This window comes from Schistocerca americana, chromosome 2, assembly GCF_021461395.2.
Source record: "Schistocerca americana isolate TAMUIC-IGC-003095 chromosome 2, iqSchAmer2.1, whole genome shotgun sequence".
In the NCBI taxonomy this organism is placed as follows: Eukaryota; Metazoa; Arthropoda; class Insecta; order Orthoptera; family Acrididae; genus Schistocerca; species Schistocerca americana.
In genome coordinates this window covers 390,779,615-390,786,323 of record NC_060120.1, presented here as the reverse complement: position 1 = coordinate 390,786,323, position 6,709 = coordinate 390,779,615, and positions in this window count along the sequence as shown.

Sequence of the window (6,709 nt, the reverse complement as noted above, 5' to 3'; positions counted from 1 at the left end):
TAAACACTAAACCTGCTACAAAGTACACACTGGTTGACATATGAGCATATTATTATTCATTAAAAACGAGGAAAATGAAAATATACACAGTTGCACAACACAGCAAACATTACACTGCTTTAATGTTCAAATTGATACCAAACTTTTTAATTTTTTCAAGATAAAAATATGGTATGTAACACTTACAGACACATGTTGAAATACGAATGACATATAATTTAATAGATGCCGGACGAAGGAATGGTTTAACACATACAGGCCATAGCTAATTTCATGGTGAGTAACTACAATCTATTGTAGATTTTCCAGAGCAAAACTATGGCGTTTGTCACTCAGTATTACTTTGTATGCCGAAAAAGAACTTCCTTTGTTTTTGATTCATCAGTCTTCTGACTGGTTTGATGTCGTCCGCAACGAACCCCTCTCCTATGCGAGTCTCTTCATCCCAAAGTAGCACTCGCAACTTAAGTCCTCAATTATTTGCTCTATGTATTCAAATTTCTGTCTTCCTCTACTGTTTCTGTCCTGCACAGCTCCATCTAGTACCATGGAAGTCATTCCCTGATTTAACAGGTGTTCTGTCATCTTGTCCGTTCTCCTCGTCAGTGTTTTCTACATATTCCTTTCCTCTCCGATTTTGCGCAAAAACTCCTCATTCCTTACCTTATCAGTGCATCTAGTGTTCAACTTTCGCCTGTAACAACACATCTCAAATGCTTCGATTCTCTTCTGTTCCGGTTTCCCCACAGTCCATGTTTCACTACCATATAGTGCTGTGCTCCAGACGTACATTATCAGAAATTGCTTCCTCAAATTTAAGGCCTATCTTTGATACTAGTAGACTTCTGTTAGTCAGCAATGCCCTTTTTGCCATTGCTAGTCTGCTTTTGATGTCGTCCTTGCTCCCTCCGTCATTGGTTATTTTGCTGCCCATGAAGAAGAATTCCTTAACTTCGCCTACTTCATGACCATTAATCCTGATGTTAAGTTTCTCGCTGTTCTCCTTGCTGCTACTTCTCATTACTTTCGTCTTAGATTTACTCTCAATCCATATTCTTTGCTCATCAGATTGTTCATTCCATTCAGCAGTTTCTATACTTCTCCTCCACTTTCACTCAGGATGGCTATGTCATCAGCGAATCGTATCATTGATATCTTTTCACCTTGAATTTTAATTCCACTGATGAACATTTCTTTTATTTTCATCATTGCTTCTTCGAGGTACAGATTGAATAGTAGGAACGAAAGACATCCCTGTCTTACATCCTTTTTAATCCGGGCGCTTTCTTCTTGGTCGTACACTCTTATTATTCCATCTTGGCTGTTGTACAAATTGCATATTACCTCCCTAAAGCCTAGCGCTATTTTTCTGAGAATTTCGAACATATTGCACCATTTTACATTGTCCAACGCTTTTTCCAGGTCTACAAATCCTATGAACGTGTCTTGATTTTTCTTTAGTCTTGCTTCCATTATCAACCGCAACGTCAGAATTGCCTCTCTGGTGTCTTTACGTTTTGTAAAACCAAACTATCTAACGCATCCTCAATTTCCTTTTCCATTCTTCTGCATTTTATTCTTGTCAGCAACTTGGATGCATGAGCTGTTAAGCTGATAGTGTGATAATTATCACATTGTCGGCTCTTGCAGTGCTTCGGAACTGGTTGGATGATATTTTTCCGAAAGTCAGTTGGTATGTCGCCAGACTCGTACATCCTACTCACCAACAAGAATAGTCGTTTTGCTGGCACTTCCTCCAATGACTTTAGAAATCGTGATGGAATAATTTATATCCTTTCTTACTTATTTGATCTTAAGTCCTCCAAAGCTCTTTTACATTCTGTCTCTAATACTGGATCCCCTAACTCTTGAAATCGACTCCTGTTTCTTCTCCTATTACACCAGACAAATCGTCCCCCTCATAGAGGCCTTCAATATATTCTTTCCACGTATCCGCTCTCTGCTCCGCATTTAACAGTGGAATTCTCGTTGTACTTTTAATGTTACCACCCTTGTTTCTAATTTCATAAAAGGTTGTTTTGACTTTCTTCTTTGCTGAGATAGTCCTTCCGACAATCATTTCTTTGTCGATTTCTTCACATTTTTCATGCAGCCATTTCGTCTTAGCTTTCCTACACTTCCTATTTATTTCGTTCCACAGTGACTTGTATTTCTGTATTCCTGAATTTCCCTGAACGTTTTTGTACTTCATTCTTTCATGGATCAGCTGTAGTATTTCTTCTATCATCCGTGAGTTTTTCGCTGTTACCTTCTTTGTACCTATGTTTTTCCTTCCAACTTCTGTGGTTACCCTTTTTGGAAATGTCCATTCCTCTTCAACTATACTGCCTGCTGGGCTATTCTTTATTGCTGTGTCTACAGCCTTGGATAACTTCAAGCGTATCTCGTCATTCCTTAGTGCATCCGTGTCCCACTTCTTTGTGTATTGATTCTACCTGACAAATGTCTTAAACTTCAGCCTACACTTCATCACTACTACATTGTGATCTGAATCTATATCTGCTTCTGGGTAAGCCTTACAATCCAGTATCTTATTTCGGAATCTGTCTGTCCAATGTGTAATCTAAATGTATGGAATATCGCCTCATTTGTGCGACTGGTTTCGTGATTTCCTGTCAGAAAGGTCACAGTTTGTAGTAATAGATGGAAAGTCATCGAGTAAATCAGAAGTAATATCCGGCGTTCCCCAAGGAAGTGTTATAGGCCCTCTATTGTTCCTGACCTATATTAACGATATAGGAGAAAATCTTAAATGCCGTCTTAGATTCTTTGAAGATGATGCTGTCATTTACCGTCTTGCCATCAAATGACCAAAACGAATTGCAAAATGATATAGATAAAATATCTGTATGGTGCGAAAAGTGGTAATTGACGCTGAATAAAGGAAAGTGTGAAGCTATTCACATGAGTACTAAAAGAAATCCACTAAATTTCGATAACGCGGTAAGTCACACAAATCTGAAGGCTGTAAATTCAACCTAATACTTAGGGATTAAATTACAAATAACCTAAACTGGAACGATCACATAGATAATGTTGTGGGTAGAGCAAACCAAAGATTGCGATTCATTGACAAAACAGGAAAGTGCAACAGGTCTACTAAAGAGACTGCTTACACCACACTTGTCCGCCCTATTCTGGAGTATTGCTGCGCAGTGTGGAATCCGCACCAAATAGGACTGACGGATGACATCGTAAAAGTACAAAGAAGGGCGGCTCGTTTTGTACTATCACGAAATAGGGGAGATAGTGCCACAGACATGATTGGAGTGGAGTGGCAGTCATTAAAGCAAAGGCGTTTTTCGTTGCGACGGGATCTTCTCATGAAATTTCAATCACCAGTTTTCTCCTGAGATTGCGAAGACATTCTGTTGGCACCCACCTACATAGGGAGAAATGGTCATCACTATAAAATAAGAGAAATCAGGGCTCGCCCGGGAAAGTTTAAGTGCTCGTTTTTCCCGCGCGCCGTTCGAGAATGGAACGGTAGAGAGACATGTTCATTATAATTATCCGGGCTGTTATGCCGTGGTCGGTTGATGAATTTTGTCTCAATTCCCAACGTTTCGTCTCCGACTGCGGGAGACATCTTTAAGGGGATCCGTAGCTTGATGGAAGGTCCAACACACCCACTGGCTCCCTACTGACTGCCGCTAAATTCCGTGTCCGCGCGCTCCCACGCCGCAGCGTGACGTCACGTGTTTTGAAAACGTCAGTGCAATTGGCCGCTGTCCGTCGCCGTCGATCGCCGTTGCCATCACCCAGTAGTGGACGGGTGGTACACATCTTCTTTAACACCGGCATCCATATCCCGTTTAATTTCACGCCCTCCTCCTTCCGGTTGAAATTATTTGGGTGTTTAGCGATTTCTATTGCCTCCCCGTAGAGCCTTTCGTAGTATCCGCTTGTGGCCGCTAGTACTTGCGTCTCCTCGAAACGAATATTGTGGTTCCCTGGCTGGAAAGCATGCTTCGCAACAGCTGATCGTTCCGTTTCTCCTCTTCTACAATTTCCCTTGTGCTCTTCCAAACGTTTAGAAACAGTTCTTTTAGTGGTACCCACATAAACATCACCATAGCTGCATGGGATCCTATACACTCCAGCTTTTTCCAAAGGTTTGCGTGCGTCCTTGGCAGGCTTAAGGTATTCCTGTATCTTCCTGGTGGACTTGTAAATTACGGTAATATTCCGCTTCGTCAAGATCCTCCCTATTCTTTCCGTTACATTTTCAACAAACAGCAGGAAAACCTTAGATTTTGCAGTAGCCTGTACGTCAGTATGATTTCTGCGTGGCTGCCTCAACGCACGTTTTATTTCGGCGGACGAATATCCGTTCTTCGTTAGTGCATTGTGGAGATGTTCCATCTCAGCGTCGAGCAACTCAGGTTCACAAATATTTCTAGCTCTGTCCGCTAACGTCATGATAACACCCCACTTCTGTTGTGGGTGGTGGTTCGAATCCCGGTGCAAATAACGGTCCATGTGCGTCGGTTTGCGGTATACTGTGTGGCCCAAACTACCATTTTCGTTTGTAAAAACAAGCACATCGAGGAAACGTAATTTGCCGTCTACCTCCTCCTCCATTGTAAACTGAATTCTCGAGTTTATACTGTTCAGATGTTCGTGAAACCGGCTTAGTTCCTTCCTACCATGTCTCCACAGCACAAACGTGTCATCCACGTATCGGAACCATACATTTGGTTTTTTGCTGGCAGTACCTAAGGCCTGTTCTTCGAATTTCTCCATAAAGAAGTTTGCAATTACGGTACTTAGGGGGCTTCCCATAGCCACGCCATCCGTTTGCTCATAAAACTGTTCATTCCACTTGAAGTATGTGGACGTCAAACAACACTTAAACAGTTCTGAAATATCGGCAGGAAAAATGCGATCCAGCTGTTCCAATACATCATTAAGTGGAACCGTGGTAAACAGCGATACCACATCGAAGCTGACCAATATGTCCTCCGGCTGGACCACTATGCCATTCAATCTGCTGATGAAATGTGTCGAATTCTTTATATAAGAGTCCGAACGGCCCACATGTGGTTTCAACAGCGTAGTCAAAAACTTGGCCAACGAGTAGGTGGGCGAACCAATGGCACTTAGTATCGGTCTTAACGGCACATTTTCTTTATGAATTTTGGGCAATCCATAAAGGGAAATTGTAGAAGAGGAGAAACGGAACGATCAGCTGTTGCGGAGCATGCTTTCCAGCCAGGGAACCACAATATTCGTTTCGAGGAGACGCAAGTACTAGCGGCCACAAGCGGATATTACGAAAGGCTCTACAGGGAGGCAATCGAAATCGCTAAACACCCAAATAATTTCAATCGGAAGGAGGAGGGCGTGAAATTAAACGGGATATGGATGCCGGTGTTAAAGAAGATGTGTACCACCCGTCCACTTCTGGGTGATGGCAACGGCGATCGACGGCGACGGACAGCGGCCAATTGCACTGACGTTTTCAAAACACGTGACGTCACGCTGCGGCGTGGGAGCGCGCGGACACGGGATTTAGCGGCAGTCAGTAGCGAGCCAGTGGGTGTGTTGGACCTTCCATCGACCTACGGACCCCCTTGAAGTTGTCTCCCGCAGTCGGAGACGAAACGTTGGGAATTGAGACAAAATTCATCAACCGACCGCGGCATAACAGCCCGGATAATTATAATGGACATGATATTTCCGGCCGTGAAAGTCTACATTTTGGTAGAGGGACAGCATGAAGGTGGTTCATTGAACCCTCTGCCAGGCGCTTCGTAGTGAATAGCAGAGTAATCACGTAGATGTAGAAACGAAATCTTCCCGTATCACCCGGTATTTCCCAAGTATACCTGCTACTTTTGTGATTCTCGAACAGAGTAATCTCTATTACAATCTGAAATCTATTGCAGAACTCAATTAGTCTTTCTTCTCTCTCATTCCTTGTCCCAAGCCTACGTTTTCCCGTAAACTTTTCTTTTACTCCTTCCTCTGTAACTGCACTCCAAACTCCCTTGGCTATTAAATTTTCATTTTCCTTTACGTAGTGTATTGCCCTTTCAATATCCTCATATACTTTTTCTATCTCTCTATCTCTTCATCTTCAGCTTGCGACGTCGTTGTCGGTTGGTTTGTTATTCCTGTTGATTCTGATAACAATAACCCTATTACTGAACTATTCATAGTAACACATCCTCTGCCCTACCTTCCTATTCCTAACGAATCTTACTCCCGTTGTACCATATTCTGCTGCTGTTGATATTACCCTATACTCATCTGACCAGAAATCCTTGTCTTCTTCCCATTTTACTTCACAGAGCTATACTGTATCTAGATTGAGCCTTTGCATTTCCCTTTTCAGATTTTTTAGCTTCCCTACCACTTTCAAGCTTCTGACATTCCACTCCCCGTCTCGTAGAATGTTATCCTTTCGTTGGTTATTCATGCTTTTTCTCATGGTCGCCTCCCTCTTGGCAGTCGCCTCCCAGTGATCCGAGTAGGGCTATTCCGGAATCTTTTGCAATGGAGAGATCATCAAGACAATTTTTCAGTTACCGGTCACACGTCCTGTGGATACACGTTATGTGTCTTTAATTCAGTGGTTTTCATTGCCTTCTGCATCCTAATGCCGTTGATCATTACATTTTTCCGCCCTTAGGGGCAGTTTCCCACCCCAAGGACAAGAGAGTGTCTTGAACCTATTTCCGCT